The sequence below is a fragment of the Myotis brandtii genome, unplaced genomic scaffold (genome assembly GCF_000412655.1).
Source record: "Myotis brandtii unplaced genomic scaffold, ASM41265v1 scaffold833, whole genome shotgun sequence".
NCBI classification, from domain to species: Eukaryota; Metazoa; Chordata; class Mammalia; order Chiroptera; family Vespertilionidae; genus Myotis; species Myotis brandtii.
This window is the reverse complement of record NW_005371384.1, coordinates 403948-425334: the sequence shown is the minus strand read 5'-3', so window position 1 is coordinate 425334 and position 21387 is coordinate 403948. Positions and strand designations below refer to the sequence as shown.

Genomic DNA, 21387 nt, shown 5'->3' with positions numbered 1-21387 from the left:
TAGACACCCTGTCGCTTTAAAAAAAAAAAAAGCGATTGTGTTTCGCAAACAACAGATCGGGTTTCTAAAAGCTATTTCTTCCCCCCGCCCCCGCCACCCCCTCCGGGGTTTGCAGAGAGGGGAACCTTGGTTGGGGGTGCGAATAAAGGTGGGGAGCAAAGAGGCTCCCAGAGTCGACTGAGATCTGGCCAGATCAGAGGAGAAATGGGAAGCCCCGAGGGCACCCAGCGGGCTTCGCAGACGAGTTTTGGAGCAGAACGAGCCGGTCGGTGACCCGATGGAGACCCAGCCCGGGGAGCTTCGCCGTGGCTGTCCCGCGCGCTTGCCCTAGCGCTTCATTCATTCGTTTTGTTTTAAAGGCCCTGGCGGCAGATCCCTTGGCCGCGCGGGAGGGAAGGGGGAGGAGAGCGCTGTCTCGGTTTAAAAGACATTTACACTGGACTGGACCGAGGCCCTGGGAGGTGTGCGCTGGAGGGAACAGCCGGGCCGCCGAGGGCGGGGAGGCGGCGCGAATGTGACCTCAGCGGCGGGCGCGCGCTCCTCCCGCCCTCTCCCGCTCCGAGCTCGGGTTTCTAGGACTGCCTGGAGAAGTGTGTCTTGTGCGCAGCTCTGGAATGCATTTGGCTGGTTGACGAGCTGCGAGGGGCAGCATCCAGGCGAGAGAAGGGGAGCGGGAGGGGCTCGCACGCCTGCCGCCGCCAGGTTTCCTCTGGAGCCCGGAAGACCTCAGTCACCCCGCCTCCCGGCGCGGGAAGGTTACCTTTGGAGCAGACCTGCCCAGGACATGCATATGCATGCGGGGCTGTTTCTGCGCCCTCTTTGGCCCGGTAGCTTTCAAGGTGCTTAGGGTCAGAGAGTTTATGCCCTGACTCCAGGTCTGGGGGAAGCCTAGACCCGCTGACAGATGACTGCATGGAAACCGGTAAAGCATTGGTAGGGCAGAGGACCAGAAGCGTTTAGTTTGTGAAAGCAGATGGTACTGAGAAACGTACTGATTTAAATATATAGGCATCGGTATTAACGAGGCCACTAGTTGGCATGGTGATCTAACCTCACATCTTATTTCATGAAATACGATTTTTTTTTCATGTCATTTAGAATTGTGAGATCAGGAGGACAATGAAACTGATTGGGGAGTTGAAGGGATCTTTAGAAAAGGTGAGATGTACTATTTCCATTTTCCCAGCTAAATTACACATTCATAAAAGGAAAAGGCACAAATGACTCTTTGCGTTATAGCTCAGCCCCACTCTCCTCCAGCAATTTACAGATGTCTGACATGCAATAGATGCTCAATAAATATATAGGAAACAACATAGTGGATAGGACTTAAAGGGCCATTTGGACCTCACCCCAAACCCACCCAAAGCACCTTTGGAGATATAAATAATAGAGAAAATCAGGAACACTGATTACATAATCATCTCCAAGCAAGGGGGTCCCGACTACCCGGAGATGACAAGTGCAGAAACATTGTAGCATGGGAAAGAAGCTGGCATTCTACACTGAGTGGCCAGATTATTATGACCACCCCATCAGTAAAATGAAGTAAATTAGTTATGCAAATAATAATAATAATAATAATAAAACCTTGAGTATTTGCTTAGGAAGTTTTCAATATTCAGTATTTTTGCAAGTGTCAATGAAGTACTGATGGGGTGGTCATAATAATCTGGCCATCCAGTGTATACATTACTTTGTAAGGCCACATAGGCAGCACTTGTATAAGTTCATAATTTTGTAATAAAAATGTTGCTTATGGAAAAGACACTGTGTGTGTGTGTGTGTGTGTGTGTGTGTAACTTTCTAAAGAAGCAACCTGCCAAGGCAGCAGCCTGGAAAGCCCAGGAGAAAAACAGAAAAATGGATGAGGGAAAGGTTTAGATGTGGGTGATTCCATCAGCATAGGCAGGAAAAGACAGAAGAGACATACATGAGATTTTCGAGGTGTCTGAGAAATGTATAACCTTAGAAAAGCTGAGAAAAAAAATACCAGATTGGAAGTCAGAAAACCTGATTCCTGGCTAGGGCCCTGCCACTCACTGGTTAAATAACTTGCACTGGTGGTGATCGTCACATCAGGGGAGCAGTTGGCAGGGTTTTAGAAGCTTTCTGGGCAAGTTTCCTGCTCTCGGGGTCCCATTCCTCTCTCTGCTCGGGCCTCCCTAGAAGATCTTCACTCTTCAAGAGAGGCAAGGCGAGGCTCTCGAAGTGACAGAAAGGACTTAAACTGAAAAGCAAATGTCATCACTCAAAGTAAGCTTCGGATTGTGGAGAATCTGAACGTTTGGAAAGCTGGCCAATGGTGCTAACACTCTGTCAGGAGAGGCCAGGCACACACAGGGCAGGGAGGGGTAGTGGGTGTTTCAGGAGTTGAATCTGACGTCACAGCTTGCCTGGGTGGAACATGCACACACTTGCAGGGATATGTTCCCATAGAGTGTAATTGCGGGTGTTTTAATTCAGGCGTCACCCCTCTCTTGCCCTCTCCACGCGGCTTTCCTCCACCATTTTACTGCCCTAAGTAGATGATGGGTGGGATGCTGGGCAAGTAGCTACAATGCTGGTGCTGCTTTATTGGCGCCCTGGCATTCCCTGAATCAGTTAACATCCCGAGGCTTCCTGAGAGCGGGCCCCACCCAGTCACATTCTTATTCCTTTCCTTTCCAAGAAAGAAGCTGGGGCGCAGAGAACTCCTGGCTGGCTGGGGTGCCTAGAAAGGGAGTTCCTTTCCTTTCCACGGGCCTAAATGAGACCGACAAGCACCCTGTTTCAAACTATTCTGATCGTTTAAAAGGAAGAAAGAAAAAAAAAAAGTTTAGAAGTTCACCAAACTATTGTGAATGAGTTTGATTCTAATCATTTGCTGGCAGGGAATATGGAATAAAATATCTCATGTGCAGTTGTTTATTTCCTGTTGTGGCTTCTATTTTCATCTTTTAGTCACTTTGGTGATAGATATCAAACTGAAATCATGGTGCAGCCACAAGTCACGGAGACCAAAATAACTTGCAGCCGAGTTATGACAACCCAGGATGGAGTCAGCTCAAGACCTGGCTACTTAATCACTGGCCCCTGGCACCCGGATGGCTGCGGGGGCTGCCACTTGACTGACCGCTGGTGAAGCATCCAGAGGAGAGAGGAAGCCGGAGGGAAGTCTCTCCCAGGCCCCTGGTCCCCAGCACTCAGGGCCCCAGAGTGCACGGGAAGTGGCGGACAAGCCGGTGAACTGTCCACAATGGCCAGGGGAGATTGCCTTGAGAAAGAGGAAGGCAGAAAATAAGAATCCATAGAACTCTGCACACCTACAAGCAACCCTGAGCAAAAACAAACAGACAGTCCTGTCCAGGGAAGACAGGATTCTTCCTTGCAGTGTTTTTCTCCTTTCCAGGGGTTCCTGGAAAAGAAGGGTGGAAGGAGGCCCGAAGTGCAAGTGGGTGTGTGTTGGTGGAGCCAGGGACAGGGGTGAGGGCGGGCGTGAAGCAGAGATGAGGCAGGGATAAGGATTTCTCCTTGCAGAAGCCAAAAGAGAAAAACAATTGGAGAGGCCAAAAAAGTATTGGAAAATGCTGACATTTCTTGCACAACTGAAAAATGTGTGAGTGAGCCCCAAACCATCCTGAACTGGCAGCCACACACATGGAAGGGTTGGTTCAGGAAAGGAAGCCGGCGGGAGTGAGGCCCATGTGACCATCAGCACTTCTTGGCTTATCTTAGAAGAGCAGGAACATAAGTGAATGAAAATGCAGGTAATTCACAACCAAACAGAGATGCTCTCAGCCCTGACTCATCAGGTATTCTTGTATTCCAGACAAGCTGTCAGCTGAACCACAACACTTGCCAGGTGGCTGTCCAGAGCGCTCAGCCAGGTACTGGGAGCTGAGGGAGGGGCGGGCGGAAATGCATGTTGCTTATGGAGAACACATGAGAAACCTCCCAAAAAAGTAAAAGTCCAGGACAAGAGAGACATTCAAATATGTGGTCACATGAGATGTGGTTTCTTCCCGGGAAGGACACTGATTGACTAACGAACAGAGCTGGGAGGGAAACTTCGCTGTGGATGGCTTTTTGTACCTTTTGAATTTTGCACCATGAGAACGTGTTACTTATTCAAAAAATATACAGATTTAAAAATTATTTTTTAAATCCCTGCCGGCTTTTCTCATTTCCTGAAATTTGCTCTTCTTCTTTTTTTTTTAATCCTCGCCTGAGGACATGCTTAGAGAGAGGAAGGGAGACTGAGAGGGAGAGAAACATCGAAGTGAGAAACATTGATGTGAGAGAGAAACATGGTTGCCTTCCGAATAGGGGATCAAATCTACAGCCCAGGCATGTGTCCTGACCAGGAACTGAAATTGAACCGGCCACCTTTCGGTACATGGGCTGATGTCACAACACTCCAACCCGGAGCCATGCCAGGCGGGCTTGAATTTTGCTCTTCTGATGCCCTTGTAGAAAGGGGCGGGTTGGCGAGGTCCCCCGTGGAAGTGAGGCTGCAGACAGCTTCTCTCTGTGGGGCAGTGACTACAGGAAGGCAATGACAGTGGAGGCCAGTGCGTCATCCCAGACGGCAAGGGTGGAGGCTGCCTCGTCACGACCCTGGCAGGAGTCAGCGAGGAAACATGCCCGTCTTGATCAAAAGTCATCCTAGAGACCAATCAGGTGCAAGTCCTGACCCGGGACGGACAGCCTGGTAAATACTGATGTCGGGGCCACACAGACACAGGAAGGAGCCTGCCCGCTCTCAGAGAACGAGAGCTTGGCTTTCTGGAACGGAAATAGGTTCCCATGATTCTCAATCCTTGTAGGCAGCACCGATTCAAGCCAGCGCCAGACCCGTGTGGCTCAGTGGTTGAGCGTCAACCTATGAACCAGGAGGTCACGGTTCAATTCCCGGTCAGGGCACATGCCCGGGTTGTGGGTTTGATCCCCAGTGTGAGGCGTGCAGGAGGCAACCGATCGTGATTCTCATCATCGATGTTGATGTTTCTCTCTCTCTCTCTCCCTCCCTCTCTCTCCCTCTCTGAAATCAATATATGTAAATTGATTTTTATTTTTATTAAAGAAAAGAAGTGGTGCCAGGTTCTAGGTGAGACCCCAGGGGATATTAAACAGCCTCTGCCCTCAGGCGGGACCAGAACCATGACAACAACCAGATGTCATCTGCGCTACCCTGGCAGCGAGAACGGGGGCACTGCCTGGGGAACAGAAAATCAAGGCATTTTTTTTTTCTGTCTGGAAAGCGTCTCAAAAAGTGTCACAAAGGAAGAAATATTTGGGACTAGATTAGCTGAGTCGACTAGCCAGGGAAACAGGAAAGAAAGAAAAAAAAATGTAGTTTTCTGTCAACTTCATGCTCTCTTCCAAACAAACCCAAGCCTTGCTTGTCACTTGCATCTATAAAGACCCACAACTGCTCCTGAGCCTCAGGAAGGCCCTCAGAATGGAGTCTTCTTTGTAGAAAAAAATTGCAGCAACAACCTAAGCTCGTGCACAGTCACAGAGACCCTTCTCCTCAAACAACGGGGAGAGACTCCGTGACCTCCACTCCCCAAATCCACAGTCAGGCCTCATGGTGTCAAACAGTCAGGAAGCAGTGCTGGTTTTAACACTAGTGGCAGGGGCGTGCCTTCCGAGGGGACCTGGCCTGTGATGGGGGCACTTAGATAATGCTCTTGGCGCCAACGAGGAAAAAACGATCATTCGCCCTTGCAGTACAGAGACACGCCCAGTTTGGATGATACCCACGGGCACTAAAAGAATGGATTTGAAAGAGCAAAGCAAGGAAATAAATGTTGAGCCGAATCAGAGCTCAGCTAGATCGAATGTCGTCCCCATACGCCAAGGTTGCGGATTCAGTCCCCGGTCAAGGCACATACAAGAAATAACCAGTGAATGCACAAATCAGTGGAACAACAAATTACTGTTTCTCTCTGTGTCTCCCCTCCTCTTTCTCTAAAGTCAGTACATATCTCAGAGGCCCCCTGGTGAGCCCTGGTGCCATCTCCCTGTCCATGTTGCAGGTGGCTCTCCTTTGTCTCACCACCCTCACACAGATCCCAAGCCCCTGGTCATATGGGACTACCGAGGTAGCCTGTGCTGTTTTCTGACTTAGTATACGTTTACCTTCCCCCTTCTCCTGCCGAAAGTCATTAAAGGATGCCATTGGCGCTCAACTCTGCCCAGTAAGCGCAGGTTAGGATCTGAGTGGAACATCTGGTAAAGGTGAGCTGGACAGGCTGCAGGAGTGACTGCAGTAGAAGAGTCAGAGGTGACCACACACCCCGCCCCTGGCATATTCTGGGACCCACCAAAGCTGCCCGGCACCCCGAGTGATGGTCAAAGCACTCCTACTGGTGAGGACCCAGGGAGCGGAAGAAACCCTCAGCCCAGTTTTAGGCTCAAATATACTTTTCTGCCCTTCCGAGCTGTGAGGCCTTAGGAAAGCCCGTTTCCGTAGTCGGGCTGCCTTCCTCAGGCAACAAACACTGAATTAACAACGTCTTAGGTGTGCCAGACCCGGAGGGAGGCTCGGAAAACAAAGCCCTCACCAGGGGCTGCTGGGCCTCCGGACCTCGGGCGGCACAAGCACTATGTAAACTAAGTGGAATACAGATGCTAATTCTCCCGATTCTCATGGATGCGGTGGTCGGAGCCTCCAGCAAGATATTTTGACAACCCCCCCAGCCTAGGAAATGACTTTTTAGAGGCGTGAAGTGTCCGGGTGATAGGGTAATGAAGAGGGAAGCCACTTTTTCTAGTGTCTGGGACTTGGTGTGGATTTTGCTAGGACCAGCGTCTGAGAAGCAAGACCAGCATCAGAGTTTAAAAACAAACAAATAAGCCTGGGAAATCTTTTTCTTAGGCCGAGATAGGGATGAGTGAGAACACAATTAAAAAAAGAAAAGAAAACTGTTTCCAATTCTTTTCTGGCATTTCGATGAGTCATCAGTATTTTCCTATGTCCTAGAAATGGCTTTGTTGGGAATTGTGACAAGCGAGGAGGAGGTGGGACGGGGCAGGAGAGGCCGGGTGGGTAGGACGCTGCCCGGCCGTCGGTCTCCATCCCCGTCACCCCACGAACATTCGAACATTCGTGGGGAAGGCTTTCGAGGTGGGTGGACTATGATGGGAATTAGCATTGCTTGTCTGGCAGACCAACCGGAGCAGATAAGGAAAACTGCTGGAAGGGATTGTGTAAAGGCTACATCGCCCAGAGGTGCCTCGTTTCCTGTCCAAACCCCAGACCCCGTCACCCAGGGTCAAGTTTGCATCATGTAGTACGTTCTTTCTTTCCAATGCTAAGGTAGTTGGTATTTTTAGGGTTTTTTTTTTTATATTTTGTTGATTTTTTTTTTGCATAGATAATACATGCATAGTGGCTCACAATTCAAAGAGTACAGAGGCATAAAGAGAAAACTAAGGCTTTCTTCTACCTCTCTCTCTCTCTCTCTCTCTCTCTTATATAGTATATTATTGATTTCAGAGAGGAAGGGAGAGGGAGAGAGAGAGAGATAGAAACATCAACGATGAGAGAGAATCATTGATCAGCTGCCTCCTGCACGCCCCCTACTGGGGATGGAGTCCGAAACCCGGCATGTGCCCTTGACCGGAATCAAACCTGGGACCCTTCAGTCTGCAAACCAACACTCTATCCACTGAGCCACACCAGCTAGGGTGCCCCCTGCTCTTTTAGGGGGTGGCCAGCCTGGCAGCCAGAGATATGGAAAAGGAAGCAAGTTGAAAGTCTCGCCTCTGCTTTGAACTCTAGTCCCACATACCCACATGCCCACCTGACACCTCCCCTTGGACATCTCAAAGGCACCAGAGGCTCATTACGTCCCAAACAGGGCATCTGCCTCCCAGAACGGGCTTCTCTAGAGCGCCTCGACCAGAAAGCCCACCCCTCGCACCCCGGGTGGCAGTCGGAAAGGGAGGATCAGCCAGCAGCAGCCTCCTTCATATACAGCCTCCACCTCCTGTCAGTTTACCTCCAGCTGCCTCTTGGCCCATCCACTCTCCTCCAGGCCCGCCCACCTCCTGCGCCTCGGCCACCAGCCTGTCACCCAGCGCGTCCCTCACTTCTGCCCTTGCCTCACTCAGACCCACCTGCTCAGATCCTCTGCTGAGGTTGGCTCAGTGCTGGTCTGACTGCACCAGCACCCCCACACTCTTCCAACTGCCCCTAGAACAAAGTCAGGCCCTGGCCGGGTAGCTCAGTTGGTTAGAGTGCCAAGGTTGCAGGTTTGATCCCCAATAGAGCACATACAAGAATCAGCCCATGAATGCATAAATAAGTGGAACAACAAATCTCTCTCTCTCTCCATCTCTAAAATCAATAAATAAAAATTTTAAAAATAAAAAACAAAGACAAATTCCCTTCCTAGACCTACAGAGCCGTGAGTGGCCTGGAGCTTCCTCCTCCCCTTGCTGTCCCCTCAGTATCTTCCCCGCACCCTGAGGCCTGTACACAGGCTGTCTCTCAGCCTGAAATGCACCCCTCTCCTTTCCTCAGGCTCCTCCAGCTCTAAAATCAATAAATAAAAATTTAAAAAATAAAAAAGAACAAAGACAAATTCCCTTCCTAGACCTACAGAGCCATGAGTGGCCTGGAGCTTCCTCCTCCCCTTGCTGTCCCTCAGTATCTTCCCCGCACCCTGGGGCCTGTACACAGGATGTCTCTCAGCCTGAAATGCATCCCTCCCCTTTCCTAAGGCTCCTCCAAGCTCCCAATCTTTATTTTTTGTTGTTAATCCTCACCCGAGGATATTTTTCCATTGGTTTTTAGGGGGCCAGAGGAAGCCCAGGTCCTGGGTGCCAGAGGGAAGCCGGTGCCAGCAGCCAGGGGAAGGAAGGCCCATTCTTGCATAAATTTCATGCATCGGGCCTCTAGTATTTAAATACACACACACACACACACACACACACACACACACACACACACTAGGGCCCTGACCGACCAGGGAGGAGTCTGCAACCAAAGTGCTTGCCCTTGACCTGAATCAAACCCAGGACCCTTTGGTCTGCAGGCCGATGCTCTATCCACTGAGCCAAACCAGCTAGGGCCAGGCTCCCAATCTTTGAGATTGGGGCGCCCTGCCCCCACTATTGTGTACCCTCAGAGCCCCAGTCATCTTCCTTTTGTAGCATTTAAATCTTTAAATTGTACATTTAACTGCAACTTCTGTGACCTACGAGGGCAGGGAGTAAGTATTACAGTCCATCGAGCACCGTGACCGCACAGCGTGAGCACGCAGCCGACATCCGCTGAATGTGTGACCAAGAACGAAGGAGCAAACCCTCTGTTCTGCGATGAGGTCCTTCCGAGCTCAGGAATGAATGGGCCCTGCCTTTTATGAAATGGTGGTGACTATAGATGGTGTTTCTTTCCAGACTTATTCGGCAAAACGAAATGCTGGCAAATGAACTGAGGGTCCCTCGATTCAAAACCCTAAAGCTGGCAAGCTACTGCTGACACCCCGAGCATATACTCTCAGACTGAGAAAGACCATGAGGGATTCTAAATACCCTACTGCGGAATAAGGCGCCCCAAAGTCAAGGGGACTTAGTTAAAACTCTTCCAATTACTTCCAACACAGTGTCCGCCCCTTCCATCCCTTTTCTGTCTGAGGTTCTTCAGGTACGCTCTCTCCCGAGGGGCTCCGAGCAGATGGAGAGGAAAGCCTCTGAGCTCACCCGGCTAGTCAGAGGGGCTGCAGGTCCAGACGTCATCTATCGCTCGTCTTCGAGTCTCTACACCCAGGAATGCGCAGTTGTCCTGAATATCTAAAAAACAGAGCAAATATTCAAGGAAAAATAAACAGAAAGGAAAAAAACAACAACAGCCAGTCCAGCTCTCTCTGGCCGGCTGACCCCGGCTGTTTTCCACGAGTAGGTGCTCCGTGAGTGAATGAATGAATGGTCACTGACCTCCCTTCTGGGACTCCAGCAGAGCTCATGCCCTGTGCCCTCGCAGGATCCTGTTTCACAGTCCCGAGCCCGTTACCCTGGCCAACGGCGGCCCAGCAAGCGGAGCCCACTCCTCCCTTCTCCTGCACCCCAAGGACGTGGCCAGCATGGCTCCAGGGGAGCCTGGGTTCCAGGGGGAGGCAGATAATAACTAAGAGAACAAAGACAGAGAGAACACAGTTACAAGAGCTCTGAGGAACAGTGCAGGGCTGGGGTGGTGAGGGGCTGAGAATGGCTCTTCCGGATCTGGGGTCCAGGAACGCCTGTCTGGGGAGAAGCAAGGGTCAGGCAGGACCCTTCTAGGAAAGGAAGATGCCAGGACCAGGGCCGGGGCCGGGGCCTGAGATGGGTCAGCTGACAGGTGAGAGGATCGGCTGGGAGGCCAGGGTGGCTGGGAAGGTGACAGCAGGGGCTGAGGGACTGGAATTGAGGGAAAGAGAGCTAGTGAGGGGCTGGGTCGTGCAGGGCCCCCCCAAGTGTCTGTGCTTGTTAAACAGAATGTACAGGCAAACCCCAGATCGCGGACACAAATACATCAGGAACAGCCCAGCGGTGGAGCCAGAGAGCCTGTCACCATCGGCTGTGTCACCAAAGACATAGATTTCCCCATGGAAAAATGGCGATAATGACACTCACCAACACAGAGTTGCCGTGAGATTAAATGAGATGATGTATGTGGAAGAACGCTGTAGAGATGGAGTTAAAGAATCATGATGTCAGAAGAAACTCTAATCAGTCCCATCTGAACCCAGCATGGGATAGTCCTTCGGTACCCAGACCCTGGGAGTGTTTACATACACAGGCTGGTTGACCAGTAAGCCCTCCATGGCAGCCTCCCTGCTAAATACCTTTGTGTATTAGTATTTCATGGCTGTATGTACAAATATCTAGCTCAGTGGTTCTCAACCTTCTTAATGCCGCGACCCTTTAATACAGTTCCTCATGTTGTGGTGACGCCCAATTTCATTGTTACAAATTGAACATAATTAAAGCATAGTGATTAATCACAAAAACAATATGTAATTATATATGTGTTTTCCAATGGTCTTAGGCGACCCCTGTGAAAGGGTCGTTCGACCCCTAAAGGGGTGGCGACCCACAGGTTGAGAACCGCTGATCTAGATCCTGCCCATTCCATTTTTTCTCCTTGAATGAAGAGGAACATATGAAGTACAATTTGATGAAGATAGTGAAGAAACCCTCTGACATTAAAATAATCTGTAATTGATCATTTGTTCAAAATCGATCGTTTTGTTTAAAATCTTACTTTTGAAAAAATAAAAGAATAAAAGCCAAAAGAGGCCTAGGAAACAGGTATAAGCTGATTTGTAAAAGCCCCCGGGGCCTAACCTGGGGGCGGGTCCCTGTTCCTTGTATGAGCTTTTTGAACCTAACAGATCCTGATGCAAAGAGAGGGAGGCCACAGGCCCTGGCTGGGGTCAGCACCTCCGGCTCCCGCTCTGGCCTCCTCCTGGCACACCAGCCTGCCGGGCGCAGTCCTCCTACTGCTCCCCAAGGATTGCCCATGCAGTCCTCTGCCTCACCTTCTACTCCCAGCCTGGCTTTCCTCGCTCCTGTGGCCCTGGACTCCAGGGGCACCAGCTCTGTCTCCTGGGAACCACCGTGGGCCCCAACCACGGGAGAGGCTCCAAAAAAGCCCATAAGCCCAGAACCGCTTACCAAATAGACTTCTGCTGCTTCTCTGTCAAGGCAGAGACACTTAAGGGGACCTACGCCATGGGAAGTGAATCCCTCAGGATGCCAGAGGGTGGGCACACCCATTCCATTTCCCGCCCACCCCCTCCACACCCCACGATTCACACTCGCCCAGCCCCAGCCAGCTGTCTCCCAATGTTCTCCACTGGTTTGAGATCTAGGGTGGGGGTGGGGGCCAGAGGGAATTCCAGCCCAGCTAGAAAGACATGGGTCCCAGCAGGATCTCAACCCCTGTGTGTTCCCTTTTTCCTCTCCTGGTTGTGGACAGGGACCCCCCAGGGCATTTTCAACTCTCAGGAGAATGGCTTCATCCCTCCAGAACTCCACCTCCCTCTCTGCCTCCACACAGCCTTCCAGCTCACACTCCATCTCCCATTCACAGAATATTCCCGACACTTTAGGATCTGGCCAGCACACCAGCCAATGTGGCTGCATTTTTTAATTGATATTTATTGAGTGTCCCTATTAGGTGCCTGGCAAGCACGGTGTATTGTGTGTGGCTCAAATATCTCTTCCTTTTCCTCTCCAAGAAAGTACGTTCCTGGACAATCCAGGAGGCTTGACATGCCAAGTAAAGGAGCAGCACACCCTGGCAACAGCATGAGTGAGCTGGAGTGAGTGAGCTGACCGAGGCCGTCCACAGGGCTCTGGAGCAGGAGCTTGAGTCCCGGGGTCCCAGACCGCTGTGCAACCTCCAGCAGGTAGTGTGACTTCTCTGAACCTGTGTCTACGCAGATGTGATTGACAATATCCCCCTGCCTGCCTCCTAGGGCTGCAGATGTTGTAGAAACCAGGTGAAATCGTGTAAGTGACACCCTTTGAAAAGTTTAAGATGCTATACAAAGTCCAGATGTTTCCTCCCAAATAAAATTCTTGGTGCCTTTCCTGACAGGCACAAAAATGGAATCAGATCGAAAGGAATGAATCCTTGGGAAGTCAAAATTACACAAATGCCAACTGTGCTCTAGCCGGTTTGACTCAGTGGATAGAGAGTCAGCTTGTGGATCTTAGGGTCTGGGGTTCAATTCCAGTCAAGGGCACCTGCCTCAGTTGCAGGCTCCATCCCTGGCCTTGGTCGCAACCAATCAATGTGTCTCTCTCAGATTGATGTTTCTCTATCTCTGTCTCTCCCCCTCCCTTCCACTCTCTCTCTCTAAAAAAAAAAAAAAAAAAAAATCAATGGAAACATATCCTTAGGTGGGATATGTTTAACAACAACATAAAAAAGCCAGTTGTGACGTGAGTTTAAATTCCATGGCTCTGATCCGAACTGTGGCCAGCTCCTTTACCCTTTGATAGTACTAAGGATGCTCACCTTAAGTTACAGACAAACAGCTGTTTTTACAGAAAATCCTATATAATAAAAGGCTAATACGCAAATAGACTGAACGGCAGAACAAACAGAACCAAACAACCGAACAACCGGCCACTATGACGTGCACTGACCACCATGGTGGGTGTTGGCCGCGGCAGGATGGTGGAACAGGTGAGCGGGGGCGCCATACCAAGGCGAGGCTCCAGTCACTGTCATCGGAGCAAGCCTCTGGTGGTTACTGAAAATTCTTTGTTCCCGCGCACCGCAGTCCCGCCCGGCATTCGCACCTGCTGCCAGCGCCGGCCCCACTTGCACCCACTGCCAGGGCTGGCCCTGCTCACACCCGCTGCCGGTGCCCAGCGCCGGCCTGATCACTCGGAGCCATCAGTGGGTACCAGCGGCGGCTGCTGGCCCTGATTTCCCCGAGGGCTCTTCCACCTCCCCCTGCTCCTGAGGGGTGATTGGGGCAGCAGCTGCCACTCACACCCACTGCTGGCGCCAGCCCCAATCGCTCCGTGCTGTCAGCGGGTGCGAGCAGGGCCTGCGCCATCAGCATGTGGGGGCAGCGCCATGGTGGGAGGGGCCGGATGGGGCACGGAGGACGGGCTGAGACCTGCCCCTGTGCCCACCGTAGCCTCGCGGCCCACAGTTCCTTTCAAGGTGCACGAATTCATGCACTGGGCCCCTAGTAATACAATAACTCATAAAGAATAATCTGAGAGTAAACTGTGTTTTTCATACTCACAACTGTAACCTACCTTAGCCCATGCTGTATATGTGTATCACACACATCAGGAGGGAGGGGAGTCCTCTTGGGTCCTTTTGCAATACCTTGGTCCTGCATATCTTCAGTGCAGGAACTCTATGAATGTGCAATACAAATAAATTAGACCACAAGTTACTAAAATACAGAGTTAGGTGCATAAACCTTAGAATTTAAATTTCAGGCATTCCTGGCCAATATGTAAAGTGGTGTGATCTTTCTGGACAGCGGTAGACAATTTGATTTAGAGCCTTACAAATGCTTCTATGGATAAACAAAATGTGGGCTATATGTACAATGGCATATTAGTCAGCCTTATAAAGGAAGGACATTCTGACACATGCTGTAATAGGGATGAATCCTGAGGACGCTTTGCTACATAAATGCCTCTCTTTAACATGTAACAACTAGTCACAAAAGGCCAAATACTACATGATTCCACTTATCTGAGGAACCTAAAGTAGTCAAGTTCATAGAGACAGAGAGTAGAACAGAGGGTGGAGGGAGGGGAGGATGGGGAGAGAGTGTTTAGTGGGTACAGAGTTTCAGTTTTGCAAGATGAAAAAGTCCTAGAGACAAATGGTGGTGATGGCTGCACCACAGTGTGAATGTGCTTAATGCCACTGAGCCGAACCCTTAAAAAATGATTAAAATGGTAAATTTGATGTTATAAGTATTTTACCACAGTATTTTTTAACGTTCCCAATTCTGACACAGGAATGTGCTTAATGCCACTGAGCCGAACCCTTAAAAAAATGACTAAAATGGTAAATTTGATGTTATATGTATTTTACCACGGTATTTTTTAACGTTCCCAATTCTGACACAATAATCCACCTAGGAACGTATTCAAAAGACATAAGCAGAGAAGTGGGCAAAGATGTTTAGTCTTATTTTGGAAAAATCGGAAACCCAAAGGCAAAATGATATAATGGGTAAGTTAAATAGATCCTAGAATGACTGTCTTAGGAAGCACCATGCCACCATTGAAAAGCCTGCTTTTGAAGAATGTAATGTATGAGGTGGCAAAATATCCATGAGAAGCAGGGTTCACAACCATCCGCCCAGAGTGACCTCAACTTGGGGCTGTGCATGCCAGTACACATGCAAGGAAAAGAGACCGTCAGGAAACAGAATGTGGTTCTCCTGGGAGGCAGGGCTCATAGACGCAGGCTTGTGTTCGTCTTCTTATGTTTCCTATTGCTCTGTGAGGAGTATGTATTCATTACTTTTGTATCAGAAAAATGATAAATCAATATGCAGAGACCGCAGAGCTGGCGGAAGTGTCTCTGGACCCCCGCTGGGCCTGGGGATGCTCACTCGCTGGTGCAGGGGCAGCGCCCGCAGCATATGCTTCCCATCAGCTCTCCTGCGGGGGATCAGATCCGTACCGTACATTGTCTGCCTGCAGAGTAGCCAGGGCACGATGTGGACACTTGAGATAAATATCTGTGATTAGGCAACTGCCGCCCTCAGCCGTTTATGCTGCTTCGGGTCATCTGCAGCAGTTCTGTTGAAACTTTTGGGACAAATACGGCAGTTGCCTAAAGATTAGATGCCAGAATTACGCAAGAAACGCCAGGTCGGGTGTGTGTTTCACATTTGAAGAGGATGTGGTTGACAAGTATGATTCATATGGGTTTAGCTAAAATGTCCCAAACACAGTTTTCATTGCCTGTTACATAGAGGTCTCAGAAGTTGACCAACTGAAACTACAAAATATAATTGAGGAAAAGCTCCCATTTTCAGTGCAACCAATAAAATACAGTACTTAAGGAAAGCGTTCCCCAAATCTGCATGATCTATATCAGTGGTTCTCAACCTTCCTAATGCCGCGACCCTTTAATACAGTTCCTCATGTTGTGGTGACCCCCAACCATAAAATTATTTTTGTTGCTACTTCATAACTGTAATTTTGCTACTGTTATGAATCATAATGTAAATATCTGGTATGCAGGATGTATTTTCATTGTTACAAATGGAACATAATGAAAGCGTAGTGATGAATCATAAAAACAATATGTAATTATATATGTGTTTTCCGATGGTCTTAGGCGACCCCTGTGAAAGGGTGGTTCGACCCCCAAAGGGGTCGCGACCCACAGGTTGAGAACCGCTGATCTATATGAAGAAAATTTTCAAACCCTAAAGAAGACTTGAATAATTGAAAAGACATACCCTGTTCTTAGCAAGACTCAGAAATTGTAAAAATGTCGACTCTTCTCTAATGAATGTGTAATTTAACTTGCCAATAGGGTTTAACAAGAAATATGCATGCAAACTGGCCGAGCTGATAGACAAAGCCTAACGGTTAAATGAAAGGCAAATGCTAGGTAAAATTAGAAAAAGAGTGACGGACAGGGACTAGCACAACCAAATACTAAGACACCATAAAGCTTTAGTAATTAAAATAGTTTTTCACTGACATATGCGTAGAGAGCCCAGAATGGAGAGGCCAGACATTGGTTTAAACACATATGGTTTTTTTTTCTAAGAACCCACTTATGGCTTTGAAATTTTCTATATTACATGTCTGTTTTCTATTTTGTTAATTTCCATTCTTTATTATTTTCTTCCTGCTTTCTTTGGGCTTAATATACTTTCTCCCCTAATGGAAATAAATACTTAGATCAATGACTTTCAGTCTTTCCTCTTTTATAATATATGCATAAGACTATACATTTCTTTCAGTATTAGCTTTAGCTGTAGCTCACAAGTGTTGGTGATATTTTATATTTTCATTATCATTTAGTTAAAAATATGTTCTACTTTCCATTTGACCCATGGGTTATTTTAGAAGTCTGTTACCGAGTTTCCAAACATTTGGGGGGATTTTCTAACTATCTTTTTAAGTCTTAATTTCACAGTGGTGAGCAACTAGACTGTGAATGATTTCAAATGTATATGGAATTTAGTTTTATATATAGATGGTACTTCAAACCAGTTGAGAGAAAATGGATTATCCAAAATAAATAGCATGGGGACAGCTCGATGGGGACATGGGAAAAAAAAGAATACTGGTCATCGACTTCATTCCATATAACAAGGGAAATTCCAGATGGATCATGGATTTCAGCATAAAAACTAAAGCCATAATAATATTAGAAGAACACAAAAGGAAATTCTTTTAAAATTTCACGGTAGGGAAAGTTTTTCTAAGTCCAAGCTCAAAAGATGGATAAATTTAGCCTACATAAAATCCCCAAATCTTTGCTGGCCTAAGCCATCATGCCCTTGCTCGTGCAAGCACCATGGTCCCTTTCCCGGCCTTGGGCATCACGCATGCAGAACATGTGCAGAAACTAGGCGCCGTCGGAGGTTAGGACTCGGGAACTTTCGTGGGCAGCAAGTGGGTCTTGAATGTTTGGTAGGACTTACATAGATAGAAAGCGAGGGAAGCATTTCAAATCCTGGGAAATGGAGAGGCATTCGGCTCACTGTGTTAGAAAAGCATCAGGATGACCCCAGCTCTGTCCTCAATTTGCTGGGACATGGGGGCATGTGCTTCGGTCTTCATAGCAGAATCGCCTCTTTTCATGCAATCCATTGTCCAGGACCTTCACTGGACGTGTGGGTGCTGGGTGATCAAAGCCTTCCACACTGAGCTCAGCAGGCCGGGTTCCATCCAGATCTAAGGGCCACCACTCAACGAAGCCTGTGACCATGGACACATCACGAATGCCCGCTGGGTACCATTTCCTCAGCTCCCAAAAAGGGGGTCATGAGAGGCAGTGGTTAGAAGCTCTGGAGCCAGACTGCCTGGATTCACATTTCACTCCGTACCAGCAATGTGCCTCCATGTTCACATCTGTAAAATGGGAGGAAGGTGGTCATGGCACCTTGGTGGTAGGACTGTTCTGAGAACTAAGTAAATCAATAGTTTTATCAGCATCTGTAAAGCACTTAGGAAAGTACCTACACATAGTCAGTGCTCTCTAAGTGCAAAGTAGCAACCATCGATACATTATCATTTAATTTGACCCTCATATGACAAATACCAGCTCTTATGCTAAGAGGCGGATGACTCCATTTTTAGTTTAAGATGGAATTTTAGATCCTGAAATAAGAGATGCTGGAAAGTCTACTTCTTCAGGAAGTATGGACTCGGAATTGGGCAGAGCATTAGACATAATCGACAAGAGAGGCACCTGGCCTGTTGGAGACTCAGGAACTGTAAATTCCCTGCTTTCAAGGAAACCTGCTCTCCCCCTGATGAACTTTTTAGTGGAAAGGCTGACCCTAAACTGAACTGTTTGCCTGTTTATAACTTCCACCCATTAATCCAACTCCTGCCTTCAGCAGCCTCCTAGCAAATCCACCTCCACGCCAGCCCTTCCTGAAGAGTTAGTTCTCCCACACCCTTCGTCACCTCCCCTCCCGTGAACGAAACGTGCCCGGTTCTGTCGGGCTATCGTCCCAGGACTGGATTTCCACATACCTCACCACCATAGTCACCCTGCTCTGGGGACCCTCAATTGGTCAGTATTCTTGTTGAAAGTTTGTACCCGGATCACAATGTTTTGGATCTGGCATGTCCTGGGCAGGCATGATGAATGGATGGATGAATGAATGAAGTCCAATTAGTGTCATTATATACCAGAAATATCATCTCCCTTTTACTAACAGCCTCCGATTATACAGCAGTTCCAAGAGGAGCTTCCAGAGCTCACTGGCTTGGGGGTGCAGGCATGCCTCCCAAGATCCCTTCCCTCCCTGGGGAGATAAGCTGCAGGAGCCACTGTAGATGCCCGCCCGCTCTGGGGGACTGCCAAAGAAGGCTGCACAGCTGAAGGGGAGAAATCAGAAAACAGGGACTCTGATCACGCAAAGAAAGAAGCTGGCCAGTGGCCGGCCCAAAGGTCGGGTCTCTCCTAATAGACGGAGTGTTATTGGGGTGTTCATTAGTGCTGCTCAACAAATAGTTCTGGTTCCATTCATAGGCAAAAGACAGAATCGCACTCCCTTGCCTCCCTGAGGTTAGGGGTAGCCAGTGACTTGACAATTCGAGTGGAAGAGCCTTTGTACAACTGCCATGTTCCCTTTCTCTGCCTTTGGCACTCAGGCCTGCAGAGGTGGGATGCCCTCAGACCTCCCAGCCAACCCACGTGCACGTGGGCGAGTGAGAAATAAACCTCTGTTGCTTTACCAGTGTGTATGGGGGGGGTGGGGGGGTGGAAGGGAAGGTGGGGCACACAACAGGTTGCTACCTCTACCTACCAAACCACCTAATCCCAGGCACCTAGGGGACAGAAAACGAAACCTCATGCTGATGGAGCCACAGGGGTGCAGAGAGAGGTCAGGACCCTGGTATTCCCAGGTGTGCACCCCGGGAGCTCACCAGTCACCCCAGGCCTCCGTTTTCCCATCACTACAAGAGGATCTAGCTAAACTATCTCCACTCAGCTCCTGAAGTCCATCAAATCACGTAAGAAGACAAATTTAATGCAAGATGTGACCCCTGGGGAAACTGGGGGAAGGGTCTACAGCAGCGGTTCTCAACCTGTGGGTCGCGACCCCTTTGGGGGTCGAACGACCCTTTCACAGGGGTCGCCTAAGACCATCGGAAAACACATATATAATTACATATTGTTTTTGTGATTAATCACTATGCTTTAATTATGTTCAATTTGTAACAATGAAAATACATCCTGCATATCAGATATTTACATGACAATTCATAACAGTAGCAACATTATAGTTATGAAGTATCCACGAAAATAATTTTATGGTTGGGGGTCACCACAACATGAGGAACTGTATTAAAGGGTCGCGGCATTAGGAAGGTTGAGAACCACTGGTCTACAGGATCTCTCTCATATTTCTTACAGCTGCAGATGAAGCTACAACGCTCAAAACAAGCAAAATGCAAAAAGGTTTTAAAAAGACGACTTCAAGCTGACCCAGGCTCTCAGAGCACTGGTTGGCGAGTTTGATGTCTGGTGGCATAATTCTTCAGGAGAGACACCCCTCCAAGGCCCCCACAGGACTTCCTGGGTGTAAGGCCTTTTGGCCAAGTCCCCACTCCTCCTCCCTCAGGACGACTAACCGCACCCATCTCCAGACTCCGCAGAAGTCTCAGGAGACCCACTGAACTCCCAACAATGGCAAACCGGGAGTTCCCATTCTCCTGCTTCATTGAACCACAAAAATGAAATATTAAAAAAATACAAAATGTGCCCTGGCTAGTGTGGCTCAGTTGGTTGAGTGTAGTCCCATGCACCATGCACCAAAAGGTTGCTGGTTCGATTCTAGGGTCAGGCTGCGGGTTCACCGATTGATGCTTCTCTCCCCCAGCCCCCCTTTCTCTTTCTCTCTCTCTCTCTCAAAAAAAAAATTTTTTAAAAATCAATAAAAACACTTTTTAAAAATACAAAATGTAATGTCACAGTACAAGTAAAACTTTCAGATAATTGCATTTTTGAATCCTGGAATGACAAGTAAATTCAGCTTTTTATGCTTTTCACTTGTCTATATTTTCTTTAATAAAATAAAATTGTGAAAAAAATTTACTTTAAGGAAACAAAACTCATGGTTACAGTGCAGACTGCTAGAGGACACGACTGAGCTAAGGATCAATGGGGATCCCATTCCCAGGGTGACTCTGAGCAAGTCACTTCACCCCTGTGGCCTCAGCAGCCTCTTCACTGGACCACACGTCCATCCTCTGAAGGACCCTCTGAGGTTGGAGAGACAGAGCCTCGGGCAGACTCTGTCCTCCCACCTCCATCCAGCCTCTCCCCTGTGTCCCCTGTTACAGGGCTAGGGTCACCAGCATTTGCACCACGCCCGTTTTCCAGGCACAAAACTTCCAGGGACCTCCGTACACAGTGGAATCTGGGAAATCGAACCGACCAAGGCTAGTCCAACAATGCAGGAGGACATTTCTGGCTGAGCTGCAGACAGAGTACAAGTGTTGGAGACTCTCTTTACCAGTGAGCAGGCTGAGGTACAGGTGAGTCAAGTTTGGTCTAAGGTCCCCCAGATGCTGCCCTTCCTTTGGGCTCCCTCCCTGCAGACCTGCCTGTGCCCAGGTTAAAGGGTTCTTGCTGCTGTGGTCCAGGGGGAAAGCCCGGCACCAAGGTCCTGGGGTGACCCACTGTGTCTGTTTTGTGCCTTTAGGCAAGCTCTTGGGCCTTCTATATTTTGCCTGGTGGGTGGGTGGATGGATGGGTAGAGGGATGTTGGTCTCTTCCTACTCTAAAGTTTAATGCTTGAAATCAATTTATGTTATGATTTATAAACTCCTTGTTGACATATAACTTACACACAGGAAAGCATACAGTTGGATGAATTTTCACAAACCGAGTACACCCAGCTAACCGGCTCCCAGGTCAAAACCCAGAGCGTCGCTAGTACCGAGGAGCCATTTCCTCATTCCCTCCCAGCCACCCCCAACACAGTGACCGCTTTTCAGACTCCTCACACCTGGGATGACTTCCGCCTGCTTTTGAACTTTATAGGAATGGGACCACCACATATTTTTTAAAAAATATATTTTATTGATTTTTTACAGAGAGGAAGGGAGAGGGATAGAGTTAGAAACATCGATGAGAGAGAAACATCAATCAGCTCCCTCTTGCACACCTCCTACTGGGGATGTGCCCACAACCAAGGCACATGCCCT

At 48.7% G+C, this 21387-nt stretch overlaps 1 long non-coding RNA gene across 1 annotated transcript; it reads right to left on the bottom strand.

The window, feature by feature from the left end:
- Nucleotides 1-9084: 9084 nt before the first annotated feature.
- Nucleotides 9085-17555, bottom strand: LOC106724458. Its single transcript, XR_001360259.1, has 3 exons — nt 17142-17555; nt 13759-13862; nt 9085-9786 (listed from the first exon to the last, which is right to left on the bottom strand). It is a non-coding gene; the product is annotated as an uncharacterized LOC106724458 (long non-coding RNA).
- Between the last annotated feature and the right edge of the window lie 3832 nt (nt 17556-21387).